The sequence below is a fragment of the Chenopodium quinoa genome, unplaced genomic scaffold, assembly GCF_001683475.1.
Source record: "Chenopodium quinoa cultivar QQ74 unplaced genomic scaffold, ASM168347v1, whole genome shotgun sequence".
Classification (NCBI taxonomy): domain Eukaryota; kingdom Viridiplantae; phylum Streptophyta; class Magnoliopsida; order Caryophyllales; family Amaranthaceae; genus Chenopodium; species Chenopodium quinoa.
Genome location: NW_018742415.1, coordinates 1,959,838 through 1,980,924, shown reverse-complemented (window position 1 = coordinate 1,980,924; position 21,087 = coordinate 1,959,838).

Sequence of the window (21,087 nt, the reverse complement as noted above, 5' to 3'; positions counted from 1 at the left end):
TTTGAGGACGAAAAGGTGGAATCAATCAAGCAAGTTGTGCGATTTGAGCCTACGATAAGTATTCCGCCTGATCGAGTTGCAAGTGTTGAATGCAATTACAATTTGAAGCAACCCGCGATCAAAGAAGGATCTCTGGTGCGTAGCATTGAAGAACCCCCAATCCAAGTCAAGGAGGATCCACCAGACAAAGTGAATTGGCGCCCCACAAGGCATGTCATGAAGCCGCGTCGCAGCCGAAACACCGCTAGACCGGGTGAGAAACCGCCTCATCAAGCGTTAGGCCAATGGTCCTAGTCATTGTACTTGGTAAGAAGGTCGTGAGGGACCTAGAAAACCAGCGCTTTGCGGGAGGCAACCCGTATTTTTAATGCTTTTTTACACTAGTTTTTATTTCCCTTTTCTTATGAGAGGAGAGATGAGGGAATTTAATGAGTTTTTATGAGTGGTTTATACAGGTTTGAAGGAAAAGAGTTAGCCAAATTTTGAAGAAAATAAGAAAACACGAAAGCTAATAATTAGCCTCGGGCCCAACCGAGCGAAGGACGCTCGACCGGGCGCGAGAGCTAGTCTTAAAAATTAAGTATTTTCGCCCGACCGGGCGACGGGCGCCCGATCGAGCGCGAAATTCGTCGTATACGGACTACATTGTCCGCCCGATCGGGCAGTCCTTGCCCGACCGGGCGCGAGAAGTGGCAACAATTTGGAGCGATAGATCGCCCGACCGGGCGCGAGAATTTACGCAAATCAGGCATTTAGATCGCCCGATCGAGCGAATGCCGCCCGACCGAGCGCGAGGGCATAGCAAAATTTACTAATCAGATCGCCCGACCGGGCGGTATGGCGCCCGCCCGAGCGCGAGAACAAGTTATGTCGAAAGCCCAGATCGCCCGACCGAGCGAGGATTCGCCCGACCGGGCGAGGATCCGCCCGACCGGGCGCGCCTATATTCCGCGTCTTTTCTTTCATTCTTCCTCATTTTTCCTTCATTTTTTCTTTCCTCCATTACTTTCTCTCTCTAAAACTCAAATTCTCTCTACCTTCTCTCTAAGATTTCTCCTTCATTTCTCACCCAAATCCAAAACTTTTTACATATTTTTGATCCCCTCCTCATCCTGTACATTTCTACACCAAAATCTTCAAGTTCCAATCAAATAATTTTTAGACCCATTTCAAAAAACTCTCAACAATGGTGGCAAAGAGGGCAAGAACACTTTTAGGGGGAAGCTCAAGCTCAAGTCAGCAATATGACCCGGCGTTGCAACTACCGCATTGGCCTACGATCAAAATAGAAACCCCAAAATAGAAGGAAAAGCTTGAGCAACTCTACGGGCGTGAGGTAATTCCTTCACGGTGGTTACACCGCCCTACTCTAGAAGCATTAGGTTTACATGATTATGTTTGGAGATTTTTGAACGATATTGGTATGAAGAAATTCTTTAATATGCATTATTCCGCTTATCCTGAATTAACCTGTGAATTTCTTTCCTCTTTGCATGTTTATAGCCATAAAAATGGGCCAAAATTAATGTTTAGGTTAAATAATAGAAATATTACTTTAACTTTTGTTGATTTTTGTAAATTGTTTGATTTGGAACCTGATTTGCCTCACCAATGGCATGCTGAATATAAAATGGATGACAATTATACTGCCTTGACTAGTTTTTCGGCGCCTAATTCCCAACATGCTAGTGCTAAACCAATCCATCACCCCGTTCCTAAAGTATGGAAAAAATTTGCTGGTGTCAGCTTTTTAGGTAGGAACGAGCCCCATAACTGTCAGACCAATGAACTTGTTGTTATTGGTCATTATGTGTTCGGATTCGGGAAGCTTATCATAACTAGGTATATCATCTATCACTTAGCTAGGCATGCTACGGCTAGTAACACCGCTACTACCCACATCCGTTTAGGTGGCCTCATTACTAGGATAGCTATTAAGAAGGCCGGTTTTGTAGAGGCTAGACCCCACCAGATGACCAACTGTGGACTGAAACCTACATGACCATTAGGTACCTCGAGGATTTGGGTTGGGTACGATCGGATGGTGAGCAGACACCTCACTGGTGTATTAGGACTGGGAGCGAGCAGCATTTGCCTATCTTTCCCCTACCTAGTCCTGACTTGATCGCCTTTCCCCCAGGGCAACCATCTTACTGTAGACACCCAAATGTGTCTCCCCAAAACCAAACCCGGTGATGAGTACCTTTCACGTCGAATCATAATCGAATGAAGTGAAAGTGTGGAAAGTTTAGTGTTGCGGATAGTTTTAATTTCTGTTCTCTTCTCTCTGTTTTTGAAAACTTATTTTAAGAAAACAGCCAATCCAGTTTGGTTGGTCCATGATATGGGTCCAATATTAGTGTAGTTGGATGGGGCTTTCAAATACCTTTCCAACGATATATTATAAGCCCAATTCCGATGAATATTGAGGAAGTTATGGCCAATTTACTAAACTGGGCCCGGTTTGAGCTTTATATACGGCCCAATGATCTTGAGGAGGGCCTAATATGATTTATCATTCCTAATGCAATTAGGAATGGTTTTAGTCTTCTCGATTCTTCTAGAAGGTTTTTTTCATTCCTAATTCAATTAGCATTGATAAATTGACTTTTGTTGACTTTTCAGAGTTTTAATTAAAATCAAAAAGAATTTTGGAGGAAAAGATACGATTTTATCCTCCAGTACGGCAAACTTATCTGATTTTCGAAAACGCGTCAAAAACAGGCCTGGCGCCTGACTCCAGGCATTGGCGCCAGGAACCAGGCCTGGCGCCTGGCGCCAGCCATTGGCGCCTGGTGCTAGCCATTGGCGCCTGGCGCCAATTAGCTGGTGCTGGCGCCAGCTCTGTTTTGCGTGCGCCAATCTCGTTTTGTGTGCGCCAAGTGCTCTATTTTGATATTTTATCTTTTTGGCTGATTTTCTCTATAAATAACGTATAAAAAACTCCGTTTTCATGGACCTACAATCAGTTTTCATTCGCAATCATTAATTCTCTAATTCTCTCTTAATCATTCACCAATCCTCATCAAGTTTTCTTGATTAATTCATCTCTCTCTCTCTCTCTCTCTCTCTCTCTCTCTTCTAAAACTTGCTTTTTACAAAATTCCGCATTCACAAGATCTAGAAACACCTAGCCATATTTGAAGTTGCCTTCGCCCTAGACGTGAAAGGTTTAATTTCTGAGGGTTTGGTCCCAAATCTCTCTTTCAATTATTTAATTTAATTGTTTGTTCATTATTTTCCTTGAAGTTACTAACGTGTGTATTTTGTTATAAGAAAGAGGTACTAGGCATCAAAGTAAGTGCTTTAATGGTTTTAATTGATGTTATGATGTAGAAATCATGTTTAAATTGTTATTATGATATTCCTAGTACCATGTTTAGGGAAAAGGTTATAATATCAAATATGCTTAATATGATTGTTACGATGCTTCCTATGTTCTTCCTAATATTTATGATTGTTAGTATCATGTTAGGGTTAAAGATTTGATTTTTATTGCTTAGTGACATGCTAGGGTTTGTTATTACTCTTGTTAGTATCATGCCTAGGATCTTGCTATTATATGCTTTAATATTAACATGAACATGATTATGATTATAATTGTTATAATTTATGATGATTATGAATATTATTATTGTTGTTATTTTTGATGACGGTTATTTTATTTATGATTATTATTGTTTTGATTATGATTATAATTTTATAATGATGGTTATTATTATTGTTATGATTATTGATTTATTGATTATTTATTATGTTGCTTGATGCTTATTTATATTTATTGCTTGATCACACCTTTTATGCATGTTTAAAGGGAATTGGTACTTGTAATCACGCTTAATAAGATAATTAATAATCTTGTTTAGGGTTAATATGATTATGATTTCAAGTGATCGCTAATAATAGTTTATTTGTGCATTAAATTCAACCAACATAGATAAACAGGTTTAGGGTTAATCCTATTGATTGCATGTTAATTAAAAAGCGCACATGAATACGATCAGAATAAAGTAGAGGCCTATTATTAGGGCAGGTTCAATCTCTTTTAGGTTGGATTTGTACCTTCATCCCCGAACCCTTATTTGGTTCTAGACCTTATGGAGTTGACGATCTCTTGGATCGTTAAGGGGTGTAACCTTCACCCTGTGAACGGTTTACAAGTTCCTAAAACTTATTGGCGACTCTTTTGCTCTATCTTCTTCCCTTTTGGACGCCACCGTACTTTAGTGTACGATCACAGTGGGGTTCAAGCTAGGGGTTAACGCTTGAAATTTATTCCCTACACTTACACATACGATGTTTTAGTTGCCAACACTAGGGGGGAAGCACCACCACCACCAGTTCCACCACCTCAGCCTCAGCCCGAGGTGACATTTTCTCCACCTCGCATGTCTCAATCCATCCCTCATGTTGACTCTGACAGAGTTTGGGACCTTCAGAGTATAGGTCAGGCCTTAGGACGTATCGAGCATTCCCATACTGCCTTAGGAGGATGTAGGCTCCATATACCAGAGGTTAGGGTACCTAGAGAGGAACTAGGGTAGAGCTCTCTACCCTGTGTACGATGATTATGCTCGTCGGGGCAACATTCCCAACGATGCTATTTACCCTGACTGGTTTCAGCCTCCACCCCATGGATACGATAGGGATCCAACTGCCCATGGTATTTACACTTACTATTCTTCCTTCCATGGGTACGGCCAGGACATTCCTTTCGGGGGACCGGCGGGGGGGGGGGGGGGGGGGGTTTCATGTTGACTATTTTGGTGGTAGCTCTTCTGGTGCAGGTGGTGTAGGTGGCAGTGGAGGTGCAGGTTTTGGCTTGATGGATGAGGATGATCATGACTAGCTATGATGGGCTAGTTCCCAAGCCAATGAGGACATTGTCTGATTCTGGCTTGGGGGAGATTTTGGATTTGGTATCTTTCTTTTTCTCTTTTCTTTTATTTTTGGTGTGTTTTCTTAGGGTAGATTTATTTCTTTCTAGGTTAGTTTTATTGCTTTCTTATATTTGAAAAATACAAAAAAAAATTGAAAAATAAAAAAAATACAAAAATACGTTCCAATGAATTGTAAATTATGCTTCCCTGTGCCCCTTACTTGAGAAAATTGTTTTGATTCCTGGTATTTGATGATAAGCATTGTGGATTAGTTGATCATGATTTGATGTTTGATTGCCTTGAAACCTAACATGCGTCAATTTTGTCCAACTACTTGTGAATATAGTGCTTGACTAGTTGATTTGGTTAGGAATGTGTGATAGTTCCTGGTATGTCAATGAATTTGAGTATTGGTTTGCAACTATAAGTAATATTTGTATGATTCATTATTATGCACATTGAGGAGGACGAAGGCATTCATTCTTTTAGGTAGCCTCCAGATGATTGTAGATGCATTTGTTCCCTTCTTGCTACCCATGTTGTTGCCTTGACTTTTTGTTGTTTTATTAGCCACATTACAAGCTTTTTTTTGCCCCATTGGTTACTAGTCCCAAGCTTGGCTTGGGGGAGCTATTAGTGAGTGAGGTGAGGGAGTTTGTAGTGTGCTTATTATTTGCACAATTTGGGTGGGTTTTTGAGAAGTTGTTTTGTTTTTTATCATGTTTGTTTTGATGAGTTTGAGACTTATATCTTCTTGATAAAATAAAGCATTATGTTATGAAAAAAAAAAGAGAAGTTCAAAAAAAATGTAAAAAAATAAGTGAACTTCAAAAGAAAAGAAAAAAAATCTTAAATGTTCAAATGTTCTAGTTAGAGGTTGATTCAAAAGAAGAAAAAAATAAGAGCTTCAATGAAAAATTCAAGTTTGGAAATAAAGTTTTTTTATTCATTCCACTTCTTCATTATTATATTTTTATGAGTGATATGTAAGTGTTGGGATTGTTTATTATGATTGGAGTACATTTGGTTGATGTTAGAGTTGGTTATGTAGGAGATGTTGATCATTATTTATTTTGATCATGGGCTTTATTAGGATTTGCTCCCTTAAGCATAGCTTTTCTCTCACTTGTTCCCAAATGATTCCTACCCTTTACCCTAGCCTTACATTACAAGCTTTAAAGACCTTCCGACCTTTGTGCATAGAATTGTATGAATGTGAAAGTGTTGTTTATCAATGCAAGTTATGATTTGACATATTTCGAGTCGACTAGTAGGATTGAGCGTTCATTGTTTTATACACACGAGAGTGTGAGTTGGGAGGGCATTGTTCACATAAAGGGGTTGGATGGAGAGCGATCGAGTACATCTTTTACTCGCAACAAAAATGAGAGTTGATTGCGTGAGCACTAGTCTTGAATTATATATGCTCTTGTGGTTTGCTCTATTTGACAATTGTTAGGGAAGATTGGTAATTAGATGGATTCGATTGGTTGATTTTGAAGCATGTTTATTTGATATACCCTGAATCGTTTGTGCTTGATTTTTACTTTTTGGGGAGAAGCATATTTATTGATTCATTGATGAGAACTTTACTTAGGGACAAGCAAAGGTTTGGCTTGGGGGAGTTTGATGTGTCTATTTTATATAGTATTTTACCCCCGTCCTTTGGTCATAATTAATAGTGTTTTTGGCTCTTTAGAGCCACTTTTATTACTAATTGGTGTTTTCTAGTGTTTTCGTAGATTTGGTTGACTTTTGCAGGGATTTACACTTTAGGAGTATTTTCTCGAGATATTTTGGAGCAATCACGAACATTGGAGAAGCACGACCAGATTTTATAGCCCAGGGCCGGTGAGAGTCATCGAACCGGTGATTAAGGGCTCGGTATAGGTGATACCAGGGCATTTGGACCGAGTATTCAAGACCCGAAGAGGAAACCCAGATTGGCCCGAAGAATTGGTCCCAATCGTAGTCCAAATAGTGGCCCAAGAGAGCCGCCCGACCAAAAAGGTTGGCGCCCAGAGGCGCGCCCGGCCGGGCAGGAGAAGCTAAGGTCGGTGCCCGGTGACGCGCCCGGCTGGGCGCGAGATTGGTACTGACGAGCAAAAAGGCGCGCCCGATCGGGCGGTGCCTCGCCCGATCGGGCGCGTGTAATTATTAGGAGACGATTAGTGTCGTTTTAGTTTGTTTTAGTTTAGGATTTGTACGGAGTATAAATACTCCTCCGTAATACGATTTTAGGCTCTCTCTCAATCTTTCTCTCTCTCTCTCTCTCTCTCTCTCTCTCTCTCTCTCTCTATCTCTCTCTCTCTCTTTTGACTCTTTCTTTACTCTCTTAATTGTTCTTTTAGAATTTCTTTCTCTCTCAACTTTTGTTCTTAATTACTTTCATTAATCCAGATTTCTTTTGGTAACAATTTCTTCTCTTAATTTCATCTATTTCATTTACTTCTTTGATTATGTTTTGTTTTATTTATTTGATTAGTTTAGTTATGATTATGTCTGAGTAGTTTAATTCTAGGGTTTATGGGGATCCATAATTAATATGAAGGGATAATTTGTTATTATTGATTTTTGGTATTGCATGATAATTTCTTATTGAATTGTTTTAATTCTTTGCAATTAGATTATGAATCGAGCAGATGTAATTTGATTGTGAATGTTTAGCAATATTGAATTGATGAATCGAGCAGATGTTAATTTAATATTAAAAGCTATCTTTAATATGAACTTAGATCTAGTAAATTGCGAGAGCCTGTTAGATCTATGTTGATTAATAAATTGCGAGAGCCTGTTAATCATGTTATTTGTGCAATGTTAATTATTAATTATTATGTTTTATCCCAGAATATTAATTATTGGTGAACCTATGACCCCAGGCCTTCTTATTATTGTTTTCCTCCCTAAACTTATTCTTCGTAGTATAGAATTTATTCCCAAAAATATTGGTTACTAAGATAATTTAGATTATAATAATTAATTAGGAGTAACAAGACTTGTTTCCCTGTGAAGTTCGACCCTACTTCCCTATCTACTTTAGTTAGAGGACTTAGGTATTTACTTTTGATTAGGGGATACGACTTTACCCTATCAGTCGTGTAATAAAGAGTATGCGTAGACGTTGCTTGCGAAGCAATGTAGTGCAATGAGTTCGTACAACATGACCATCAAGGGCCACATTATTGATGTGTGAAAGTTTGCTGATGTGGGCGGTGTAACGCTTAGCGATATCGGGCCCACTCCCACGTTCATTGAGCATCAAACGGTTGTGCGAAATGTGAGCACTGCATGTTTTAGTGCTATGCACTTAGACATTTTGGAATACGTAATTTTTTGCTTAAATTATTGTTTTAATTATTTTATGAATCTAATTGTTTTAATTATTTTAATAAATTTTGGAGGCTAGGCCTCGGTTTTAAGCGGCATTGGAAAAATTTATTTTGACAAATTTTGGGTTTTACCGGCTTAATTAATTGGATTAATTAAGTTGGATGCGGAATTTAGTGGGAGCTTCAAATGTTAATTGCGCTCATTTACATAACTGGTTAAAAAAAACTTTGCCTAGTTTTAATTAGGAGTGTTAATTGGATTAACCACCTAGATTAGTTACTAGTTCACGCGTGTTTATGCATTGTTACTTGTTTATCGTTGTAAAATGCATGGGCCAGTCACAGATAGTGAATGGATGAATGGAATATATATTCTCTCACAGGTTTTATGAAATGGCAACTAATGGGGCCCGATTAGGATAGAAAATACGGTTTGCGATCCGTGATGTATTTTTGTAAATCTAAATACGGTCTGCGTACCGTTGAGTATTTTTGTACCTTAATATTTAGATTAGTCCTAATCGTAGATACTAGTAGTTGCATTTGATTATGGTCAAGTCTTGAAGATGGAGGTTCTTGGAAGACATAGTCATGAAGTTGCAAATAAAGACCTTTTGAAGATTTGAAGATCTCAAGGGGTCATGCTATTTGCCAAAAGCATCTATATTTATGTTTTTCGATAAATATATATATTTTTATGTATACGAATAGTATGCTAGATGCATGTTTAGGATTTCGAATGTTGTGATGATTAATTAAGTTCTCATTTAAATCAACCAACATAGAAACCCTAGGTCCCTAAATATTGAGTAAAACTTGTCATTCCAAAAAAAAAACTTACAACCCGAACGAGGGTAGTGGTGGGCTACACCAAAGCGAGGCATCACTACCTCTCCAAGGAGCGTAAGGCATACCGGGTATGCAAGTTGGTTTTGGTTGTACTCAACGATATGAGTGATGGAGTCCTAACATGTCGTGGCAAAGTGAATAAATTGTTGAGAGAGCATTAGATGCGACGATTTGTTCAACCAAGAGTGGCTTGGAGCCATTAACAAGGCGTTGCTTACCTTAGGAGATTAAGTGTTAAGACAAGCCAAAGCATGCTTAACCACTATTTGTTTCTTCGGATCTTGGAATCGATTTATTCTCACCAATTTGGGGACAACTTTAAATGTGTGAATAAGACGTTTTAAATACGTTTATAATGCATGAACTCAATCTTATTTAAATATTATTAATGGTTTTTCATTTCAAATTCTTTAAATTGTAGAATCATGTCTTCAAATAACTCAAACAACCAATTCTCGTTACGCTCAATTCTCGACAAGGAGAAGTTGAGTGGGCCAAATTTTCTTGATTGGCAAAGGAATTTGCAAATTGTTCTCATGCAAGAGCAAAAGGAATATGTCCTTGATGAGGAAATGCCCGAGGCTCCCAATGAGGAGGTGACTCAGGCTGCCCTAAATCGATGGCAAAGTGCCAATCAAGATGTTAAATGCATCATGTTGGCCACAATGTCTCCTAATCTTCAAAATACTTTCTTTGAGAAGGAGACAACTTTTGAGATCATTTCTGAACTGCAGAATATGTTTCAAGAGTAGGCCTGAACTGAAAGATTTAAACCCACAGGCAGATCCTTGAGAACAAGCTCAAGAAAGGAGAGCCAGTCAGCCCACATGTACTCAAAATGATAGGATTGTTAGAGAACATGGGAAGGCTTGATGCGGGGTATTCAACCAAGATGGAAATTGACATCATTCTCCACTCGCTGCACAAAGGCTATGATCAGTTCAAGATGAACTATAACATGCACAGCTTGGAGAAAACCCTCACCAAGCTTCATGGTATATTGAAGCAAGCAGAGAAAACGCTCAAGGATGAGGGGAAGCATGATATGCTCATGATTAAAAAGGACAAGTCGTTCAAATTCTCAGGCATGAAGAAGAAAGGCTTTAAGGGGAAGGGCAAAAAGAAAACCTAAGCCTTTCTGCTTAAGTCTAAAGCTACCAAGGATAACAAAAAAAAAGAAGGTAGTGTCTTCAAAATCTTATTCTGAATGTTTCTACTGTAAGAAGAAGGGAAATTGGAAGAGGATTACCTCAAGTTCAAGGAAGACAAGAAGAACGGAACCGTTACTTCTGAATCACATATATTCGTTATAGACTTTAACTTCACTAGCTTAGTATCATGGGTATTAGATACCGGATGTGGCTCACACCTTTGTTCCAATTCACATGGACTAAGGAACGCTAGAAGGCTAGAGAAGGGAGAGGTTGAACTTCGGGTCGGCAATGGAGCCAGAATTAGTGTCGTATCCGTAGGAACTCTCAGTTTTTCTTTGCCCACCGGGCTTGTTTTGGAACTAGATAATGTTTATTATGTTCCTAACATTACCAAAAACATCATTTCAATTTCGACGTTGGACGCCAAGGGTTTTGAATTTCGATTAAAAGTCAATGAATGTTCGTTTTATCTCGATAATGTTTTATATGGTATTGATTTAGACAAACAAGTTTATAATGTGAATAATACTAACAAAAGAGCTAAGACCATGGAGTCAAACCAATCTTACTTGTGGCATTGTCGTCTTGGCCACATTAACATCAGACGCATCAAGAGACTTCTACAGGAAGGTGTTCTTTACTCTTTCGATTTAGAATCGTTTGAGAATTGCGAGGGATGTTTATTAGGCAAGATGATTAAAGATCCATTCTCCAAGTTGGGAGAAAGGGCAGGAGACTTATTAGGTCTAGTACACACCGATGTATGTGGACCAATGAGCTCCACCACAAGAAATGGGACACCGATATTTTATCATCTTCACAGATGACTATAGTGGATATGGTTATGTCTACCTAATGTCGCATAAATCTGAATCGTTTGAAAAGTTCAAAGAATTTCAGAGTGAAGTTGAAAATCAGCTTGGCAAGAAAATCAAAGCCCTTCGATCGGATCGAGGTGGTGAATACTTGAGCCAAAAATACGATGACCATCTGAAAGAAAAGGGTATACTTTTGGAATTGACACCTTCAGGAACTTCACAATGGAACGGAGTATCCGAAAGGTTTACTTAGTGATCAACAATGGGCCTTAGTGATCTTCTTATCTCTTTCTGGGGACACGCACTTCTAACTGCGGCACTAACACTGAACCGTGCACCATCAAAAGCTGTATAAAAGACTCCATATGAAGTATGGACAAAGAAACCTCCTAGGTTGTCTTTTCTAAAGATATGGGGATGCGAAGCATATGTCAAGAAATAGATTTCTAACAAACTTCATCCCAAATCTGACAAGGTTTACTTTGTGGCATACCCAAAAGAAACCAAAGGGTATTACTTCTACAACAAATCGGAGAACAAAGTGTTTGTTGCTCGCAATGGTGTATTTTTGGAAAAGGAACACCTTTCCAAAATGACAAGTTGGAGGAAAATCGAACTCGACAAAGTTCGCGAGGATGAGAAACAAAATCAAAATGACAGTCAAAGTGCTCAAACAGCATCTGTTGACGCAGGTCAAAATGATCAAAATGTGCAAAGTCAAACCGACAATGCAAATGCTCAATCCATTACTCTACGTAGGTCTCAGAGGCCGAGATTTCAACCTAATAGATATCTTGGTTTAGTATTAACCGAGAATCAGGACATCCTGATCATGGATGGAGATGAACCGGCAACCTACAAGTAAGCGATGGCAATCACCAACTCTGCTAAATGGCAAGAGGCCATGAGATCTGAAATGGATTCCATGTTTGAAAATCAAGTCTGAGACTTGGTTGAATTACCCAAAGGTTATACACCTATCGGTTGTAAGTGGATTTTCAAGATGAAAACCGACAAAGATGGAAATGTATTCATTTACAAAGCTAGATTGGTGACAAAAGGTTATAGACAAGTTCATGGTATTGATTACGATGAAAATTTTTCACCAGTCACAATGCTTAAATCCGTTCACATCCTCCTAGCGATTGCTGCATATTACAATTATGAAATATGGCAGATGGACTTCAAAACCGCCTTCCTTAATGGTATTTTGGAAGAAATTGTGTATATGACACAGCCTGAAGGTTTTGTCGACCAAAACAATGCTGGGAAAGTTTGTAAGCTTAAGAAGTCCATTTATGGACTAAAGCAAGCAAGCAGAAGTTGGAATATGCGATTCGATGAAGCCATCGATAAATTTTTTTTTATCAAGAATCCAGATGAATCTTTTGTTTACAAGAAGGTCAGTGGGAATGACATCGCCTTCCTAGTCTTATATGTCGATGACATATTGCTCATTGGAAACAGCATTTCGTTGTTAGAGTCAATAAAGGCCTAGCTTGGAAAATGCTTCTCAATAAAAGACTTAGGAGAGGCTTAGTAAATACTAGGCATCAAGATCTATAGGGATAGATCAAAAAGGATTATTGGATTGAGTCAAAGTACTTATATTGATAAGGTACTTGCTTGATTTGGCATGGAAGAGGCCAAGAGAGGTCACCTACCAATGTCATATGGCATAACCCTAAGAAAGAAGCAGTGTCCACAGACACCTGATGAGCGGGTAAGAATGAATCAGATTCCATATGCTTCGCTTATTGGATCGATCATGTATGCCATGATATGTACTAGGCCAGATGTATCGTATGCCTTGAGTGCTACGAGCCATTACCAATTAGATCCAGGAGAGGTCCATTGGACTGCGACCAAGAATATCCTAAGGTACCTGAAAAGGAACAAGGATAAATTCCTGGCGTATTGTGGTTCAGAGGAATTATTTGTGGAAGGTTATACCGACGCAAGCTTCCAGACAAACAGAGACGATATCAAATCGTAATATGTATATGTGTTATGTCTGAATGGAGGAGCGTTCAGTTGGAAAAGTGCCAAGAAGAGTACAATTGAAGATTCCATAATTGAAGCCGAGTAATAAGCAGTTGCTGAAGCGGCTAAGGAGGCTGTTTGGATTCATAAGTTCGTTGGCGAACTTGATGTTGTACCCTCCATTAAGGGTCTAATAGCCCTCTATTGTGAAAACAATGGAGCTATTGCTTAGGCCAGAGAGCCAAGGGAACATCAAACATGTCAAACGGCGGTTTCACGCGATTCAAGAATGGAAATCAGAAGGCGAGATCAGAATTTGCAAAGTTGGAACGGATGACAATGTAGCCGATCCACTTACTAAACCTTTGCCTCAAGTGAAGCACAACAAGCACGTTGAGGCAATGGGAATCAAGCATGTAGGAGACTGGCTTTGATTTCCTTGTTTAGTGTTTTAGTTAAAATTTTGAAAATTTAATGTAAGACACTAAGAAAAACCATTCAAGTTTTGGAGTAAAATAAATTTCATGCAATATTTTATCACTCCGTTTTCTATTTAATTGTGGTTTAGGATTAAATAATGACTCCATTCGATTATTGGAATATTCAAAATAGGGTATCAAGACCAGTCTTGGTAAGGAAACACCTATTAAGTGAACGTTGAATATTATAATCGAAAAGCGTCCCTAATCGAGGTCATTTAAACGATGGACAATTAATGACCAATTGAGATTAGTGTGTAGTCTGATTAATAGCACCGTTTCTTGTGCTACGAGGACATGAATGTCATAAATCATTTGCACAGGTATTGGTTTAGAACCATACTGGATCAACCTATGAGAATACTTTAAGAGATTTAAAACATCATAAGTATACTTCTCATTATGGCTATTTGAACCTATTTCCTCGACCATGAGTATTGTGAGTTCTCTTGTTTGAGTACTAGTCCGCTTTGATGTTGTCAAACGTCTACCGTAATAGGGGATTATAACGGCAACACTCGGGCGCCTAGGTTCTCTCAGTAAGAGGAACTACATTACAAGACTGGGAATGTCCCCCTACTAAAATAAGGAAGATGTCTTTGTTGTATACAAGGCCTCTCCTAGAACGAGACTGTGAAAATGCATGGCCGTGCTCGGATGGATTTTAGAAATCATCTGTTTATTCACAGTCGGACGCGGAATCGAGAAACACTTCTGGACGTAATAAGGATGACAAAATAATCTTAACTTATAGTTCATAAAGAGACATTAAGCGACATAGGAAAAAGGTTGTACACTAAATGTGCACTTGTCCGGAAGGACAAGTGGGAGATTGAAAGGAATGGTGTCCTTCGAAAAAGTGTACTATTCCGTTAGTGGGATCAAAATTATTAGAGAGCTAATATATTCAGTAAGTTCAAGTGATCGGAATGCCTAGGTGGAGGCCGTTTCCGATCAGTAATACCAATGCATAATTAATATTACAGCTTAATCTTGACTGAACCCTTCGGGTCACACCCTTAGCAGTAAACGAACCGACTCGACGAAATAATTCGAAAGAAATTAATTCGTCGCCCGAGTATTAAATATTTAGACGTCGGAAATTCGAGCTTAGAGTGTCGAAACCGAGCATCGGAAGTCGAGTCAAAAATAGTAAATGACGAGGCACGCAAATAAGAATAAATCGACAATATTTCCCAAAATACCCCTAGCATCGGAATGCCCCGAGCATCCGAGTGCTAGGGGCATAATTTGCTAAGCATTGGTGGCTAGCATGCGCACCAAGCCAAGCCTAGGCTTGCTGGGGCATGCTAGCGCACCAACGCTAGCAGCCAAAGGCAGCAACGGCCGCAAGCAATAGCAGCAGCCCGCACAAGGTGTGCATGGCTTGCTGGCCGCAAGCAGCAGCAGCCCGCACGAGCGTGCGTGGCTTGCTAGCTACGAGCAGCAGCAGCCCGCATCACCTAGGTGCGGGTGGTGGGTCATGTGCATAAGGGGAAGCAAGTAAAGAGAGGGTTAAAGGGAGGGACATGTGTCACAAGGAGAGTATGGAGTAGGGAGAAAGTATGGTCCCCTACTCTCCAAGTGGTCCTCACTTCCCTTTACATATAATAGTGACACTTGTAGATTTATTATAAGTTGGCTTATTTATTTTAATTTTGCTTTAAAATAAATTGTGGAATTTCATGACTCCCACATTGATGGGATAGAAATTCCCACTCTCCCTCTTGCCTATAAATACCCATCTTGGGTTTTTGGGAAGAGTGCTTGAGTAGGAGTTCAATAGAGCATTACATTAGCAAAAACTCTTAAACTCACATAATACTTGGGTTTTGGTCGGACCTCGCTAACCTTGAGGTAACGGATCAAAAAGTCGCTAGTAGTTTTTGCGAGTGGACTTCCGTAGGAGGCTCGCGTATTTTCGGAGCTTAAAGCTTTCAAGTAAAAGCCCGACTTTGAGGGCGAAGCACGCTACAAAGGTAATTCCAATTTTATCCTTTTATGGTTATTTGTTATACTTTATGGTTTTATTAATTGCGAGGGGTTCTTTGGGTTGGGGTTGTTTCCGCGGTAAGTTGGACTTACCAAACCCCAACATAATCTCAGCTTGACTGGCAAAGGCAAAGGAATACCTGCATCAGCAGTCGCTGATTGTCTACTGCAGGGTCAGGGACCCTTCGACTGGACTCTCCCATTCTAGCAGTGGCCTTAAGTGACCACTCTCTTGCCCGCTCCACCTTGGACAGGCTAGAGAAGTCACCAAAGAAGGCCGCAGCCTCCTCCCGATGCCTTCCGAAGATAATCTCTCTGACGCTGGAGGGTACGGAAATAAGGGGGGCATGGAACCCCATTTCTTCAGACCTAAAGTTCTGGAAGGAAGGAATTGATGGGGAAGGATCCTCAGTAGGCTGATCCTTCGTCTCTTCATTGGAGCCCAGCTGGTCTCCTTCCAGGTTGATTACCTCAACCTCCTCTTCAACTTCCTGCTGGTTCAGCAGAGCGTCAGTCTCTCTCTGAATCTCAGCGAGGAACCCTTCCGCAGTTGCAGTTTCATCAATTCTTTAGTTGCAATAGGTTCATCAGTTGTCCCAGTGACAGCCTCATCAGCAAAGGGCTTAGCAAAGATCTATTTGTTGGGCTCTTCCTCCTGGATCCCCTCCTTCGGATCGGGAGTGCGCTGATCTACCTCCATCTCTTGAGTTTTAGGAGGTGGTGAAGGGGTCCTCGGGGGTGGCTGAACTGGTGGGGCAGGAACCAGGGGAACTCTTGGAACCCTGCCTCTGCCGTCAGTGGGCTCCCTTATGGTGAGGCCGGGCATCGATCTCACTTCAAAATCGTTCGGCCCCATTACAACAGGGCCCGTCCTCCTTCTCTTTCGGAGGAGAGGTTGCTCATCCATATCCTCAGAGTCCGGAGAATCAGGCTCTGAAAGGTCTTCGGGACGGGCAGGAGCTTTCCCCTCTCTTCTCTTTCTGTTCTCTTCTTCAGACTACAGAAAGTGGGGGGGGGGGCAGGAAAGGTGTGAGTGAAAAAAAAAGAAAAGAGAAAAAAAGAAGAAAAAATGCTAAGTATAGAGAACTCACCAAGGTCCTCAGCTGAGCCTCATTTGTTGCTTCCTCTTCGACAGCTCGAGAGGTTCCTTCACGTCCTCGAAGGAGCTCAGCAACTTTGGCTACCTCCTCGACAGTTCGGGCAGCCTGCTCTTCCTCAAGGGACAAGCGCCTCAAAGGATCCCGCTTATCCCACCAAGGCTTCTGCTTCAGATAGTCAGCAGCAGCCTCAATTTGAAGCTGAGTTGAGTGCAAATGCAGGGAGCGCATCTTGGGATCAGTGATCGCAGGGGCGCGATCTAGTATAACTCTTTCAGCGTTCACCCCTAGGAGTTCGTAGTCAATCCCCAAATTGGCCTCGTTCAGCTCTGAAAAATAAAGACAGATGAATTAGCTCAATGAAACAAACACTAAAAAGCTCTGATGTAATTGCGAAATAAAAAGAAGCAAGTTCTCGGCCCAAGCCGAAGGCCCTTACCATCTCGGGACTTTCGGCTGAGGCCGACAGCAGCTAGCATATTCAGTAGGAGTCCGGAAGCTAGTTCTTTGGAATATGCTTCAGCCGGCCAGTCCCTCCAGGATTTTCCTGCTTCCCGAAGAGGAAAACTTGCTCGTAGCTGGGATGACTGGCAGCATCAGGGTCTTCAGGACCTAGGTCCAGCATATCTGGGCCAGGCTCAGAAAGGTAGCGGGGAGCGCCAAAGAAGTAGGGGTGATCAGGATCCGAAGGCGCCCTAACCCAGATCCATTGGCCTCTCTAGTCTTTACCCGAAGAGTCGTTCAGCTACATTGTTAAATATTGCGGATGACTCTCAATCCGCCACCAGCCAGAGCCATGCTGACCATACCTGCTCTGGGTGTTTGGCACAAGCTTGTGCAACTTTTTGAAACAGTATAATTTCGGTTCAAGTCCAAAACACCGACACAGCCAGAGATACGTCATCACCCTTCGGATGCTGACGGGCATCAATTGGCACAAGGAGATCATATACTTTATTAGTATATCCCTGAAGGAGGGATGAAGAGGGAATTGAAGCCCATATTGCAACTGCCGAGTGTACACCCCCACATATCTCGGGGGTGGACGATGGATTCTATCAGTTGCTGAGGGCATTCGGCACCAATACTCGTTGTAGTCATCGTTCGAAGAGCGCCTACGTTAAAGCATGTGTGAATATGCTTGGCACTCATAGGAAGTAGGAATTGACATTACGATTAGGGACAAAGCAAAGTAGGGAGCCGCCAACAAGTTTTTAAGGAACTTGTAAACCGTTCACGGATCGTGAAAGGCAACCACGAGAAAGGGACAACGATAGGCAACAACGATTGACCCGTGAAGGTTACACCCCATTCATAATCCATGAGAATACTAACTTTATATGGTTCAGAACCAAAAAAGGAGGATCGGGGATGATGGTACGAAGTGAGTCATGGAGTCACATTCGCCCGTATTGGCTTCTACTCGATTCTTATAGTGAAAAGTGATTCCTGCGATCTCAAAGGCATACAAACAAAGATTCAATTTGCTCCAATCTATTATTAAGCTAAATTGGTTGAATATTAATGCAACATATAATTCTAAAATATTAGTGATCACTTGATTTAACAACAAGATTAAAAAGGAACATAAGCCGGTTGTCCAAATTATCTTATTAGGCGTAATTTTTAATTACATATTCCCTTTAACATGCAATATGATGATCAATAAAAATAATAATAAAATAATCATTAATATTGGAAGCAATTTGACAATAATAATGCGAGTCAAATCAAATATAAAATAACCTAATCATGATACTAACAATATTAAAATAAAAGAAGAGTAATAAAATTAATTAATTACTCACATTCCGCGCGTTCCTTTAAATTGCTACATCATGAATAAACTGTTAGTAACTTCAATAAAAATATAAATCAAATTGAAACAATTAAATTAAATAAAAATTAGAGTTGATTCGGTCCAAACCTCAGTCAATTATAACTTTAACGCCTTGGTTTAAGTATATAGAACTTCGGGTATTGTATGGACTCCTTGGAGTGCTTAAGGGAAGAATGGTGAGAGAATAGGGTGGCTAGAATTTATGCTAAATAGGGAGAAGAGAATTATTTTGTGATCAAGATTATTGATCTTTGAAAAAGGGGAGATATGACCTCTATTTATAGAGAAAAAAGAAGGGTCGAAAAAACAAGATAAGATCCGAATTAAATCGAAATAAAACTCGATAGACTGCAGTTTTTGCGGTTTTTATTTTTATCATATCTTTTGATCCATAAATCGGAATAAGATAAATAAGATATCGTTGGAAATCTTTTGAAGTCTAATTTTTAACCTAATTGAAATTAAATTAAAATATTTTGTAGAATAAAAATAGTGAGACAGTATCAGTTTTGGATAGAGTTTGATATTTCATTCATATCTTTTTCGTTATAGCTCGGAATTGATATTATAATATATCATTGGAAAGATAATTTCGAGGGCCATCCAACCATATAAAATTTGGATAAAATATGAAGCACAAAAATAATATCTGACTATCTTTGAACATCTTTCAATTTGAATAGACTTAGGACTTTCAAAAAGAGGAGTTTTATTCAATTTCAAACTATTTAATCTTATCTTTTCAAAAAGGATAATTAAGATCTTTTAGAAACTTATAGAAGCTTCTAATTAATCCTAATTGGTTTAGGGATGGTATTAAAGCTTTTGGATCCTCCACATGATCATTGGGTCGTAGGTAAGGTAGGCTTAGGTTCGGTTTGGGCTCAATTTAATATTTTGGCCATAATTTATTCGTTATAACTCGGATTTGGTCTTATAATATATCGTTGGAAATCTCTTTTAAATCCCCATCAAACTATTTAATCATTGAACCCAGATAATAGACCAAAATAAACTGTACTAAACGTTTTTATAAAAAGGACACGAAATGAATGATTTTAAAGGACACGAATTGAATTATTTTGGGTTTAAAGGCACGAAAAGAGGAAAATAAGTTATGGTTTTGGGAAATGGGATAGGTTTTGGGTTGGTTTTATGAAATGGAAATATGGATTTAAGCACTCAAAGATTAAATACTCAACCCGACCAATAATGGCGGTGAAAGGTTGTTCATCGTCGGGTTTGGTTTTGGGGAGACATTTTTAGGTGTCTACACCCGTTTTGCTCCAGAATATCGTAATAGAGTTCAATGTGTTCGGTAAATTGGTAGGCCTCAGCGTTCCTGACCCACCAAGAATAAAGAGCGTTTCGAACCATGGCCGAGAAGGCCTCGGCGTTCTCCCATTCAGCAGCCCACTGGGGCAGGTCCCAAAGTACGACGACTTCGTCCTCCTGCCCCGGAGGTGCTCGTGGGCTCTTCACCACGAGGCGGCGCCGTAGAAAGCAGCACTGCACAGATCCCCCCGGGGACTTGCCGAGGGTTCCCCACACCCTGAGTATTCCTAACTCGGTCCCTTGGGTGGGGTTGCCTGGGTAATCGGCCTCCGCGTGCTCTGCCTCTAACCATGGTTACGGGTCGCCGGAAAATGAAAAGTTGCAAAAGCGAAGGGAACTTCGAAAATTAAAGAAAACCAAACTAAATTCGAAGAAAATTACCTTTATCAGACGCGGAATTCGCCGATCTAAGAGTTCGGAGCAACGGATTTCAGTGTTAAAGCCTTAATCTCGGGGTTTGAGAGAAGTTTCAAGTCGGAATCAAAGGGTTTTTGCTCGAGTGAGAATGCAAATTGGTGAAGAAATGAGGAGAGAGAGAGTGCAGTGCCGGTTATATTTACATAAATGGGAATTCTAGGAGTTCGCGCTCTTAATCTCTCTTTAATCACTCATTAAGTAATCGTTAAACGCATGTTCCTCCAGTTAACTGCCCGTTATCCGTTCAACTTCCTCAATTATTATCCAAATTACAATTATTTCATTAATGACTGTTTCAAAATTTAAATCTTTTTTATTTAATTAAATCATTTACTTCCCTCCATTTTTTATTAACTCCAAACTCGACCCGTCATCCTTCAAAATCGGGTCTGTGGGGCAAATTGTTTGGGTCCAATTATGCCTAATTGAGCCTAGTCCATAAATGATTCAATCAAAGCCTAAGGTCAAGGTCCCAGTCTCCAATCATGCCAAGTCAAGTCGACGGCTCAGCCAATGTGGTCAGCCCACTTGGCTCCAAGCCCATTTCTCCTGATCATGCTAAGGTATAAAAGCCTTTAATTGTACCACTCATCATCCATTCACATATTGCCTCAAGCATTAAATTCTCTTGCATAGCTTTCTCTCTCTAAGCACTGTTTGACTTCGGCATCGGAGGGGCCTTCCTCGGCACAACCCCCGAGGCCAGTTTACGTGTGTTTGCTATGCAGGAAACCCTCAACCCAGCATTACTTGGACCGAGCCCAGTCTTCAACCACCTCTCAAGGCTTTCGGCAAGGTCCCATTGTTTTCACCCGAAACAATTGTATTGCTACATCCCAATAGATAACGGTGATTACTACTCGTACTACTGATACTGATACGAATACTAGTGATGGTATCTTAAAAGACTGAGA